The sequence below is a fragment of the Camelus dromedarius genome, chromosome 13 (genome assembly GCF_036321535.1).
Source record: "Camelus dromedarius isolate mCamDro1 chromosome 13, mCamDro1.pat, whole genome shotgun sequence".
Classification (NCBI taxonomy): domain Eukaryota; kingdom Metazoa; phylum Chordata; class Mammalia; order Artiodactyla; family Camelidae; genus Camelus; species Camelus dromedarius.
This window is the reverse complement of record NC_087448.1, coordinates 37078220-37092691: the sequence shown is the minus strand read 5'-3', so window position 1 is coordinate 37092691 and position 14472 is coordinate 37078220.

Here is a 14472-nt window from a genome sequence, read left to right as displayed (position 1 = left end):
GCTCATTTATTTTACTGATTTTACTGTCTTAGTTTTCATAACATTAAGCAATAGGAGTATAATTTTGTATTTTTTTCTGGAATGCATCAATACCAGATGAAATAACTATACTATATGGAATTCTTCTTATAGAATTATTTTTTTATTTAGATATTTGACATACTTGACCTTTGATAATAGGCAGCATACTGCTTCAAATAAATGATGGTTATGTTTGACTTATTACCATGTTTTAGAATCTCCATTATACTATTTCAATACAAAATTTCTATATATTGTGGAAAGCAAAGGTATTTAAGATCCAAAAACTATTATTAGCATAATACTCTTCAAATTCTGGGTGATTTACATCAGCTTCCTCAAGATTTAGCACCACTACTTAACTCTAACTCATTTTATATATCAATACACAAGACTTCACATGGGGAAAATAAAAATATGAATCTGTTAAGACAAAGAAATGACATTATATAAATACTTTGAGAGTATGAAATAAGTTGCAACATAATTCTGAGAAAGTTTTAGCCTTTGAAATTGTGTTATGCAACTCCTTACTCATTCATATGGTCTGATAAACTTAGGAAGTTGAAGATTTATAGGCAGCTTATCATCCCTAACATGCCTAATGAATATCTCAAGAATAGAAGTAAATATACAGTTTAAATAATCTGAGTGACTGTTTAAAATAGTTATTACTTATTTAATAGCTTGGTATATAGAACGTTTTTACCATAATTTATATAAACATAAAAATAAATGTGATTTAGTATTTCAAAATGTGACTAATTAATGAAATAGTCTATTATAATTTCAAAGGTATCAAGTGTGAAGAAAATAATGCTAATTTGCTTCCATTATATACTCATAAAGTCATGAAATTGGTGTTTTAAGTAGTAACAGTGGCATTTCTCCAAATATTTAGTACCAGTAATGGTTCTGATTATAAAGGTTAGGAATAAAGAATGTTATTCTGTCAATTATATTGGAAAAGCTAGTAGTTGCATGTTTTTACAAAAATAATAGACTTGAAAGTGATATAATGGAAATTCTATTTTGTAATTTAATAGCGTATCAAATTGATTTTATTAAAAATAATGATTATATTTCAATAATTGAAAATTATTAGATCTTTCTCATATATATGCCTGGTCTTTCAAAATATTTATAATGTAGTAACTTCATACAGTTTAAAAATAAATCACAAATTTCTCAAAAAATTTAATTTTTTAATAAACATTGAGATAATATTTAAAAAGTTGTCTTGAAGATTAATATGATTTTTTCAAATTGCTTATTTCCTTTTTATGATTAAACAGTTTATACTCAAAAATGTTAATTTTAGAACAAAAGTAGCTCACTAAAACATTAATTGATTTAATGACAAATTTATGTTTAAATATATATGTATATATATACAGATACACATAAATCAAAGTTATGAAGTATCCATTCTCAAATTGACACAAAAAATAACAAAGTTTTCAGAAATCATTCTTCTCACATTTCTCTTTGTAGTAAGTACATTTCAACTTCTTCACTTCAAAGACAGGCTTTGAGCCTGGTGCAATTAAAATTTGTACTTATGATTTTAAATGGCCATTTATTCTGGTAGTAAATATTAATCAAGAACATGATTTTTTATATGTCAGAGATGTCAAAACAGACTCCCTAATGTTACAGAAACTATGTCAGACAGCAGCTGGGAGACAGGCAGTAATTGAACATGTTTAAAAATCTACCCCATGCACTGAACAGATTTCAATGTCTGCTGTGTTTAAGATCCACTGGGTTGTGAAATGGTGGCTTCATTCACACAGATGTTAATATCTCCAGGCTCTTCTCTAGCTTTGTAGCTTCTCATTTACATATCTGCTGTAGTTCAGTGTTCATCAAGTGAGATATGAGTCCTTGTCACACTCTTTATAATAAAGCATGTCTGAGACCAATATGAGCAACTGTAATTACAGCTCATTAAGGCTTAAGAAGAAAAAGAAAAAGGAAGATTGCAGTTGTTAAACCACCAGCGCTTCATTAATTTTTTTTTAACTGTGTAAATACCTGAAGGTGATAAACACAAATTACTCATGGAAATTCTGTTTTAAAAGTTTTATACTGTTTCTTTTTTACTCAGTGTAAACAGTATTAGATAATGATTTATTCTTACATTTAACATAATTTTCAAATAGGTATGTATATTGAGCAATTTCCTAACTACTTAAAAGTCATTTCATCAATTAAATGGAAAATACATGGATTCCTGATCAGGAGTTAGAAAAATCATAGCATAGTTAACTTGGTTTCACATTTAAGGACATTGTTGCCTGTTATGATGAGGTTGAACATTGTAATGCTTAAACTGCATTACCTGCCACAAAGCTGGCATCTTTCAATTGAATCTATTGTCTTTGTGCACACAGTAATTTGCTGCAATGTCTGAACTACACTAAACTAAACATAACTTGACAGTGAGCTGCTCAATTGTGGCATTTATCAGGATACACATGACTCTTTCCTTTTCTACTACCAATTATAGTTCTACTTTTGATTTTGACTTTATAGAAATGTGCTTTTGAAGTATGCTGTGCAGTCTACCTTGTGTTCCAATTGGTCTTCAATTTTCCTGTGAGTATTTTGCAAATTTGTTTTTATATTCCTGTTTAAAGAACAATTCTTGTAAAGATGATTTAGATGATTTTGATTTGATATTATTTTTAGTGTTATTTAACTTATCCTTCACATTTGTATATAGTTCTCAATAGGAATAACTTTTTATGAGGCATGGAAGGGAATAGAGAAAACTCTTCTCCTTACATTAAGTTCATAGAAAACTGGAAAATGACAACTTCATCAACATGTCCTTAAATACGCATCTTCTTTTTCAGTTTTATTAGATAGAATTGTTACAATATGAATGCACATATACAATATATTGTATGTAAATACATGTAAATACATGCAAATATTTTTAAATTTACATGAGTACTATTCAATATTTCTAAGAAAGTTTTGAGCTTTAGCTTTTTAAACTTACATAGTTATCAAAGGAATAAAGTCAAACACAAAATAAAAATTAATTTAAAAATATACATACATCCAACTATTAACAGCAATCCTTTTTATAATCGCCAAGATATGGAATCATCCTAAGTACACATCAATAGATGAATGGATAAAAGTGATGCAGCATATATATTTAATGAAATACAAATCACTCATAAAAAAGAAGGATATGTTGCCATTTGCAGCACTTCATTCACTTTTTTATTTCTTCTTTTTACTTCAAAAAATAGGATTTCATAACTGGCATAAACATTTTCATTGCATCAAAAACAACAAATCTCCTAGAAATAAACTTAACCAAGGAGGTTACCTGTAGTCTGAAAACTGTAAATCATTGATGAAGGAAATTAAAGATGATACAAAGAAATGGAATGGTATCTTGTGCTCTTGTTTGGAAGAATTAACATTATCAAAATGGCTGTACTACCCAATGTAATCTACAGATCAAATACAACTCCTGTCAAAATACTCACATTTTTCACAGAACTAGAACAAGCAATTCCAAAATTGACATGGGGACAGAAAAGACCCTGAACTGTCAAAGCAATTTTTGTAGGCCATTGTTTTCTTTTTTCTTTCTTCTTTTTTGTTCTTTTTTCTTATGGTTGGGTGACTAGAGAAGTTCCTTTAACATTTGTTGTAAAGCTGGTTTAGTGGTGCTGAAATCTTTTAGTTTTTGTTTATCTCTGAAGCTAGTGATTTCTTCATCAAATCTGAATGAGATCCTTGCTTGATAGAGTATTTTTGGTTGTAAGTTTTCCCCCTCTCATCACTTTAAATATATTGTGCCACTCCCATCTGTCCTGTAGAGTTTCTGTTGAAAAATCAGCTGATAACCTTATGGGAGTTCACTTGTATGTTACTTGTTGCTTTTCTGTTGATAATTTTAATATTTTCTCCTTATCCTCAATTTTTGATAATTTGACTACTATGTGTCTCAGTGTGTTCCTCTTTGGGTTGATCCTGTGTGGAACTCTGTGCTTCCTGAACTTAAATGATTGTTTCCTTTCCCAAGCTGGGGAAGTTTCCTGTTACTATCTCTACAAACATTTTATCAAGTCCTTTCACTCTCTTTTATCTTTCTGGGACCTCTATAATGTGAATATTAGTGTGTTTCATGTTGTACCAGAGTTATGTTAAACTATCTTTTATTTTTTCATTCTTTTCTCTTTTTTCTGTTCTGAAGTAGTTATTTCCACTAATCTGTCTTCTAGTTTACTGATCCATTCTTCTGCCTCATTTAGTCTATTCTTGGTTCCTTCTAGTTTATTATTCATTTCAGGGTGATTTTATTCTTCAACTGTTTGAGTATTCTTTATATTTTCCAGCTCTTTGCTAAAAACTTTACTCTGTGCTTCTATATTCCTCTTGAGTTCTCTGAACATCTTCACCATCATCACTTAAATTTTTTTTTTCAAATTTCTTATATCCTTATTATTTATTTCTTCTTCTGGGATTTTATCTTGTTCCTTGCCCTGGGAGATATTCCTCTGCTGCCTTATATTGTCTATCAATATGTATTTTTAGGTAAGTTAATTACATTTATCAAACTTGGAGAGGTGGTTCTCTATGGGAGACATCCTATGCATCCCAGCAGTACACTCTGTCTTGTCATCTAAGGACCAGTGTCCACCAGTCCCAGTGTAGATCTGGTCTGTGTTTGTGGACTCCTTCTACAGGCTCTGGGATTATTGTTTTCTTATTTCTGATATCTGTCCCTGGTGGATGAGGCTAGACTAGATGCTTATGCAGGTTTCCTGGCAGGAGAAGACAGTGCCTGCCCACTGTTGAGTGAAGCTTGGTGTTGGACCTCTGGTAGGTAGGGCCTTGTCTAGAGGTGTTTGTGGCCTAGGAAGTCTGCTGATGGGTAGGGCTCTGTTGCTACCCTGTATGTTGTTTGGCCTGAGGCTTCCCTATAGGCTGTTGGGTGGTGCTAGGTCTTGGCGCTGGTGATACAATCAAGATGTCAGCCTCCAGGAAAGCTCATGTAGATGAACACTCCTGGAATGTCTGTCACCAGCTTTTATGTCCCGTGGGTGAGCCACAGCTACCCTTCATGTACCCAGGAGACCTTCCAAAACCAGAAGAAAGGTCTGCCCCAGGTTCCTATGAAATCACTGCCTCTGCCCTTGGACCTGGCACATGTGAGATTCTGTGCATGCTTCCTAAGAGAATGAAGTCTCTTTTGCCATGGGGCTCCTGGAGCTAAGCCGCATTAGCCTTCAAAACAAGGTGTCTTGGGGTCTCATCCTCCTCCCATTGCCAGAACCCTGGGCCTGGGATCCTGATGTGGGGTATAGAACTCTCATTCTTATTGGGGGGTCTCTGTAACTTAATTATCCTTTATCTTGTGGGTTGCCCAACCCCGGGGTATAGGGTCCAATTATATCATGAGTACACCCTCCCTACCATTCTGCTGTGGTTCCCATTTTATGTTTCCAATTGAAGAAGATATTTTTTGCTAGGTTCCAGTCTTTTTTTTTTTTTTTTGATGGTGGTAGTAGTTGTGGTTAGAGGGATCCACCATGAATAATAGACACTCCCATCATTCCAGAACTTCAAAATGTTTAGAGTAGCCTCCCATAACTTGGGACAATGATCAGACCTTTCCTGGGAATTCAGATTCCTTACTACAAAGTGATTCACCAGGAACCGAAACCAAAGCCTGATATTTATCACATCTAGACTCTTGCTATCCACTGTTTCATTCAACCACATGCTAGCCTCATGTTAGTCAGTCTAACCAGATCACAGGCTCTTGCTCACATCCAACCCTTGTATGAGTATGTTCTATTTACACTCAGAGCTCTATGGGAAGTCATGCTCTTCTTTTGACAATTTAAATGATAAATGATAGGTAGATAGATAGATAGATAATCCCTCCAATTTCAGCTAATCAAACAAAAAGCAAACCCCAAATCAAAATTTCACTTTAAAGTTCATGTAAATGACTTTTAAGTTACATAGTCAAGAAATCAGAATAATAGGTTTCCCATGGTTTGTTAAGTAATAGATACTGACATTTGTACACTCCTTATTTAGTTTTTTGTCTTTATGTGTGCATCGTGTTTAAATGCATTTCTGTTTGGAATTGTACACTGATTCCCCATTGGCTCCATAACAGAGCCTAAGCTCTTTACTTTGTGGTAAACTGTATAACTGTTAGTCTATTCCAATTCATTTTTCTGGATTGTCTCTCCCTGATAATAGTTTCCCATCTTGTTGTCAGAATCAAGTTTGTGACCTGCTCAGTAAAATATGTGAGGAAATGATGTGTTACTGTGCACCAGAAGCTTTGAGAACCAACATGCTCTCTGACAGTTTCCTCCTGCCATGACTACTAGCAGCATTACAGATATAGGTTGCTCTGTCACCTGGAGCTCAGAGTTAAGATGACAAGGGACAGAGATGCAGCTGATCTTCAGTAGATATGTAAAATGAATGAAAATTTAACCTTTGTTGTGGTAAACGCAAAACTTCTGATATTGTTTGTTCCTGTAACACAGTCTAGATGATTCTAAGAGACACATTTTGACTTCTCTTTTTGGTCATGATCATGATCTGCTTCTTTGCTTCTCCAATCACTGCAATAGATCATCATTAATTTTTACTAGATCTGCTACACTACCTTGACTCATGCTTTGCTGAGGCTTTGTCTCCATCTCAAACTTCCACAATTCACAAATGTGTCATAATGTTTCAAATTGTATATCATAAGAATTATAATAAGCCTGGAGCCTAAGAGATATCTTTCATCCCTGTTTAGAATTTAATCTTGATATTTTAACATTTATTTTATATAATATAAAATAAATAGATTATTTATGTTAATAATTGAACTGAAAATTTAGTTATCCTTTTCTTATCAGATCAACTAAAATAAAGCAGTCTTCCTACACTTAGTTGGCTAGCTAATTGTTTCCTTGTGTTATTAATAATGGAAATGATAACTTTTCTGTGTTAATACTGAGAATATGCTTTTCCTTTAGTGGTCAGACATGCATATAATGTTACTGCAGATATGTGGGAAAACAAACAGGCCTAGAGACTTAAATTGCTGCACTAAGGAAAAAGAGACTGAGAAAATATTTATTCTATTATAAATGAGCTAAGCCTATAGGTTCCATGAAAGTAAGGATTTTGTCTGATTTAAAATGTCACTGTTAGAAAATGGGAGGTAATTATATACATTTTGAAAAAATAATGATATTTAAAGATTTTCCTAACTTCAAATATGTTGGGTGATTTCTTACATATGCTTTTTCTTATACAGAAATATCAGGAGCAAAATACCCCATGCATTCTCCATAATTACTACAAAGTTTTTTTTTTTTTTTTATATCCACAATGAAACACTTATATGAATGTGTCCTTTTACTTCCTCCTTTATCTTTACTTTCTCATTAAAATATGAAGCAATTATCAAACAGATCTAAATTGATAGGAATCATGATAAATTATTTTATTTTAGACATTAAAGGCAAATATTAGCTTAGAATTATTTTACCTTCGAATTTTAAAGCAAACTCAGAACATTTACTGCTAACTTGTAAAGGAATTTTAAAACATTGTGCAAGCTTCCTTTCTGTGATATTTTCTCATTTCCTCTCTTCTTCAACCAAAATCTTTACTGCCTAAGTTATTCCAATTTTTTTCTATTACACAAATTTTGACAATAGCCATTATATACAGATAGCCTGGGTTTTCCACTGTGGGGGTGAAAATCAAAGGAATTCAAATATATCTGAGGTATGATTGTGTAGAATTAGGCACAAATTGCATGTGTATAATAAGACTATTGAAAGTTGAAGAGATGTGTATTATCTGATATTTCTTAAATTTATTTTCTACACAAGCACTTAATGTATTTCTATAAGATCACTGTGAAATAGACAAGTTCTTTTACTTTTAAATGGTGACATGATTATCTGGCCATTTAGTGTGGTGGTGATCCAAAGCTTATGAAAAAATAACAATATGAAAACATCAATATTTAAGTAAAACAATACCTACTTCTGGAAATGAAAGATCCTATTTTTATTTTATTTTTTACTTATAATAACTGTTCCACTTTTCATCTGTAAATAAGACATTTCATGTTATTACTTTGGTAGTAAACATAGGGAACCTCTATGATGAGTTTAATTTGTCTATCATCTTGTATTCCAATTCATCACTTCCCTTTATTCACTTCATTATATATAAGCTTGTTTCTTTATCTCTGTGTAAACAGACAAAACCACTATGGGAAACTCATCCTTACTTTCAAACAAAACTATTCATTTATATTAAAATTTTGTACTATAATCTACAAAGTTGAGTGCCCATATTATTGTAGAAAATTGTTACTAAAAGAAAAATATTTCAAATTAATTTCAAATATTTTAATGATGTAGAAAAGGAAAGAACACCAAATAACCAAATTTCTCACTGCATTATATTCATTACATTTTTTCCCTTTGACTAGATATTTAATAAGACAAATAAAAATCTGGACAACCTCCTTGAAGGAAACATGCCACTAATTTTATGTCATTGCTCTAATTCATTTATTCCTTCAATAAGCATGTGAATCTAGCTCCGTACTACATTCTACTTCTTGAAAAATTAATTTTAAAAAAAGTTAAAGAGTAGTATGATTAGTTTTTTTCTAAAACAGACCATGAGACATGAATGCAAGTCTACATAGTGTATTTTTGAGTTGCATGGAACACAGAGAGGTAAGGAATTGGAAAGTGAATCTGGTAAAGGTAGGTAGTCAAAAAAGGGATATGTTATTGGTCTCATAAGGAAATTCTGGGAAATGCTGAAAAATATCATTGAGGTAAGAGAGGTCTGAGGTATTTAGGTTGAGGCTACTTTGGTGGGCAGAAAGGTAAAGTATTGGGAGCTTACTGGGGGCAAGGAGAACTTGGCTAGAGGGTGGAGGATGGTAATTCACAGGCACAAGTTGCTTTTCTGGACGCTGGGCTAGAAAGTTTTCTAGAAAGTCACCTAGTTTTCTAGAAAGAATATAGAAATAGTTGCAGAAACTGGTTGTTTGAAGTGGGCTAAAGGGATCTGGGCAGTCTCCTACAGGGTGACTGATGTCTTTAATATGTGTGTTTATATTAGAAGTGATCCTCTGGATAGTGAAAAATAACCTGAAAGACAGAAACATTAATCTAGAAGTTAGGATATCCATATTAAGTTTCCACATTTATGACTGTAATTGGCTTTCATGTTCTTATTGATATGTAGTCTGTATTTCTGGGATACTATTAATGTTAATTGACAGACATACTCATAAATGGAAAACAGGGTTTATATGATGTCACCTGTGTTGTGAGAACTCAAACTCTCTTCATGCCTCCACCAAATCATTCTTTGATCACATAAGTAATGTTTCACAACTTGTCCAAACACAAGTTGGCATACTCTATTCTCCTCCTTTCCACCTCTGTTTCACTGGGGTACTATCTTGTATTATAATCCAAACTAAAAGTGGCAAATCTAACACCAATGGCCACTGAAAAAGTCATTCTGCTGACATCCTTGCTAATACTTGTGAGTGGCTTTTGTAAAGTCCTTGAAGGTTTAACTTAAAGTTGCAACCATGTGCTCTAAAGGTGTCTTCTATTGCAGAATAGAAGACTGTAAGTTCTCAATGTTCCAAAATACACTTTTTAATACTCTTGAAAGCCTTTTGCTTTACTACATGAGGGCATGGTGAGCTGGGTCAGAGGCATAGTGTTTTATTAATTATCTCTTAGTTATTCTTCCTTTTCTTGAAAGATGTGCATGCCTCTCTTAGAGGATAAAAACTGACCTATCACAGAGCCTCTTACTCAGGTTTCTTATTCTGCCCAGTCATTCAGTATAATCAAACATGCTGCAATACTGGGATAAACAAAGTTCAGTCATCTTGCCCTTATCATGCTGTGATACTAAAAATCTGTGTATCTTTAGGTATATCCTTAATATGCCTGAATAGTAATATAATGGTTTAAACTTCATCAAGTCTCTGGTATAAAGGTATTATATGTTTTTCAAATGTCACAGTAAAATGATATGTGTGTCAGTTTAATGATTATTCAGAAAGAACAAACTGGAAAATAAATTTTCTGTGAGTTTGCTGCTAATAGTTTATCATGCTTGAAATAGAATATCTTCTGTTCATGAATTTTTTACTATGGATAAATAATGTGTCCTTATGTTCTCCTTCAAATGCAATGGTCTTACTGACCCCCACATTTCCTTGCTTCCTTCCCATATCCATCATAAGATAAAACCCCATTAGCAAAATTCACATCAAAATTTGTCATCAATGCAAGTTTGTCACAAATGATTCTCTATCCTCCCATGTGAGATTGTGAGGCAGTCTTTATGGAGAGATTTATTGTATATACTTAAAGGAATAGAGCATTATTGTGATTAACTCATTATCATATTGCTACTACATCAGAAAAATTTTATATCATCTGTAATATAGAACATAGAGATACTAAATTTTATTAAAATCTCAATGGTTATCCAACATTCATCTCCCTATGTGCACAGGAGGGCACCATCCATGCATTTTTATTTCTGACAAAGATGAATTATTCTGTATATTTAGTTTTCCCATAATTTTCCTTATTTTCTTGAACATGCTTTATCTGGTTGGGAAAAAAGTTTCAGTTGTACTCAACCAGTAAGAGGTGCTTCCAAAGGACACTTTCTATGGAGTATTGAAGTATTGTGTTTTTGTTTTAATTTCAGAATAACAGGCCAAAATGTAACTGACAGATGGGAGCTGGAGTCTTAGAGGGTAAGGCACTAGTTTCATTTAATTAGATTATGTGCAGAACCAAGCCCAATGCCAACTATAATGCTTTCTGATGGATTTTGATTATCTATGCTTGGTTAGCTCCTCTTTACATTACTTCAGTTTACCCTCATTTTAAAGACTAGATGGAATTTCTTCACAGCAGTGGCACATATCCATTTGGGGCAGGGAATAATCAAGCACAGCCACTATTTCCCTGACTTACTCACATACACAGTAACCTGTTTTCTCTGCTGCTTCACAAGAATTGCTGAAACATTTTTTCCCTATTGCCAGCTGGATCATTCTCTGTGATTTCCTTATATTTTGATTCTAAAGTTATTTCAGAAATAAATGCATTATTCCTTAAAATAAAAAAAAAACAGAATATGAATTCACCTGGACATTCACTTATTGTTTCTCTTGTCTTCAGTGTAAAACATACCTATGTCCTCCCTGAAAATAAGACTCATTCTTAATGACCTCAAGAAAAGAAGAGTCCATAACCTTTCAAATTTTTATCCTTTATTTATCAAACTGCAATATTGACTGTTAAACTTATTTCTAGATGTTAGGTATATGTCAACCTATTTTTTCCCAATCAGTGAAAATGGGAAAATATGTCTGTCTGGGATTTTCTTTATGAATTGGTGTGTTTTTATTAATGCTTTTATGACTGTCAGATAGATAATGTTTAGCATTTTTTTCTTTTCTTTTCTTTTCTCAATAAATTATTTTTCTATTCTTAGGGCAAAATAGCAACTTTTAAATATCAATAATATGGATTTATTATATTCAAGTTAATAAAGTTAAGTAAATATGATACTTGTAAAGTTAAGATCACATGAAAATTTAAGTAACCTAAAGTGTTAATATAAAGATTGATGCTTGAATCTTTCTATATTTGAAATGCATCTTTTCTCATAACTTCCTTAGAGATACAGAGAGAAGTCATTTGTCTCAGAAAAATAATTCATTATTTTAACACATAAATCAATTATTTTATTTCAACTCTCATTTCAAATTTAGCACATATAAAAAACTCTCAAGGTGGTGGGTGAAAGGGGCCAAAAAATACAAATTTCTAGTTATAAACTAAGTCATAGGGATATGATGTAAAGCACAGTCTAATAGCTAATAATTACTGCATTGACTATTTGAAAGTTACTAAGAGAGTAGGTCATAAGAGTCCTCATCACAAGAAATAAATGACTATATTCAATAAGCATCACTTTATTAGTTGAATTTTTTTGGTTGCTACTAAAAAAGATCCAATCCAGTCTAACTCAGATGTATTTTAAAATATTTGTCATCATAATGGAATAACTCTTCTGGAGGAACAGTAATAGCAATAAAGCTTGGTGTGTAGAGACAATAATATACCTTTAGAAATGAAACATTTTTTGAAATATAGGTGATTTACAATATTATATGACTTTCAGATGTACAGCATAGTGAGTCAGTACTTTTAGTAATTATATTCTACTGAGTTATTAAAAGATAATGTCTATAATACCCTGTGCTATACAATATATTCTAATTGCTTATCTATTTTATACAGAGTAGTTTGTATCTCAATCCTATTCACTAATTTGCCTCCCTTTCCCTCTCCCCACTGGCAACCACTAGTTTTTTTCCCATACCTTTTGAATCTGTTTCTGTTTCTGTCTTGTTTCATTTTGAAGATTCCATACATAAATGATACCATATAGTATTTGTCTTTCTCTGTCTGATTCATTTTCACTTAGCATAAAGCCCTCCAAATCCACCCACATTGCTGCAAAGGGGAGAATTTCATTCTTTTTATGGCTAAATGATATTCCATACTTATAGACCACATGTTTTATGCATTCATCAGTTGATAGACACTTGAGTGGCATCCATATCTTGGCTGTTGTAAATAGTGTAAATAGCGCTGTTGTGAACATTGGGGTACATGTACTTTTGTGGGTTAGCTTTTCTTTTTTTTCTCATTTTTTTTTTCTGGTTATATACCCAAGAGAGGAATTGCTGGATCATATGGCATTTCTATTTTTAATTTTTTAAGAAACTTTCATATTGTTTTCCATAGTGGCTGTACCAATGTACATACCAACAAACAGTGTACAAGGATTCGCTTTTCTCCACATCCTTGACAACATTTGCTATTGTGGAGTTTTTTGTGATAGTCATTCTGACAGGTGTGAGGTGATATCTCACTGCTCTTTTGATTTTCATTTTTCTAGTAATTAGTAATGCTGAACATCTTTTTGTGTGCCTGTTAGCCATTTGTATATCTTCTTTGGAAAATGTCTCCTGCCCATTTTTTAATTGGTTAGTTTATTTTATTTTTTTATATTAAGTTGTATGAACTATTTACACATTTTGGACATTAACCCTTGTTGGTCATATAAGTTACAATAATTTTCTCCCATTCTATATTTGTCTTTTTATATCATTGATGATTTCCTTTTTTGTGCAAAAGATTTTAAGTTTAATTAGGTCCTATTCATTTATTTTGCTTTTATTTCTTTTGCCTTGGAAGACAGATCCAAAAGGATATCACTATGATTTATGTCAAAGAGTGTTCTGCCTATGTTCTCTTCTAGTTTTATAGTTTTAGGTTTTACAGTTAGGTCTTTAATCCATTTTGAGTTATTTTTACATATGATGTGAGGAAATGTTCTAATCTCATGCTTTTACATGTAGCCGTCCAGTTTTCCCAGCATTATTTTTTGAAGAAACTATCTTTTCTCCATTCTTTCCTCCCTTGTCATAGATTAATTGACCATAAGAGTGTGGAATTATTTCTGGTCTTTTTATTCTGTTTCATTGTTCTAGGCATCTGTTTTTGTGCAAGTACCATACCCTTCTGATAACTGTAGCTTTGTACTATAGTCTCATGTCAGAAGGTGATACCTCCAGCTTTGTTCTTTTTTCTCAAAATTGTTTTGGGAATTCAGGGTTTTTGTGGTTACATATGAATTTAGATTATTTGTTCTAGTTCTGTGAAAAATATCATGGATGTTTTGATAGTGATTGCATTAAATGTATAGATTTGAGTAGAATGGCCATTTTAACAATATTAATACTTCCAATCCAAGAGTGCAGAATATCTTTCCAACTCTTTCTATCATCTTCAATTTTCTTCATCAATATTTTATAGTTTTGAGAGTATAGGTCTTTCTCCTCCTTAGTTAATTTAATTCCGTTATTTTATTGTCTTTGATTTTAAATGGGATTTCTTCTTATTTTCTCATTCTGGTAGTTCATTATTAGTGTATAGAAAAGCAACAGACTTCTTTATATTAATCTTATGTCCTGAAACTTTACTGAATTTACTCATTAGTTTTGATAGGTTTTGGATGGAGTCTTCAGATTTTTCTATATAAATTACCGTGTTATTTGCCAATAGTGACAGTTTTACTTCTTCCCTTTAAATTTGTTGCATGCATTTTATTTTTCTTTCTTGTATGATTATTTCTGTGGCTAGAACTTCCAATACTATGCTAGAAAGAATGGATCATTTAGAAGTTTGATTGGGTCCAACTTGATAACCCAGAATAATCTTCCAACTTTAAGGTCTGAAATCTTAAATTGTATCCACAAAGTCCCTTTTGAGATGTAACATAACACATTCACCAGTT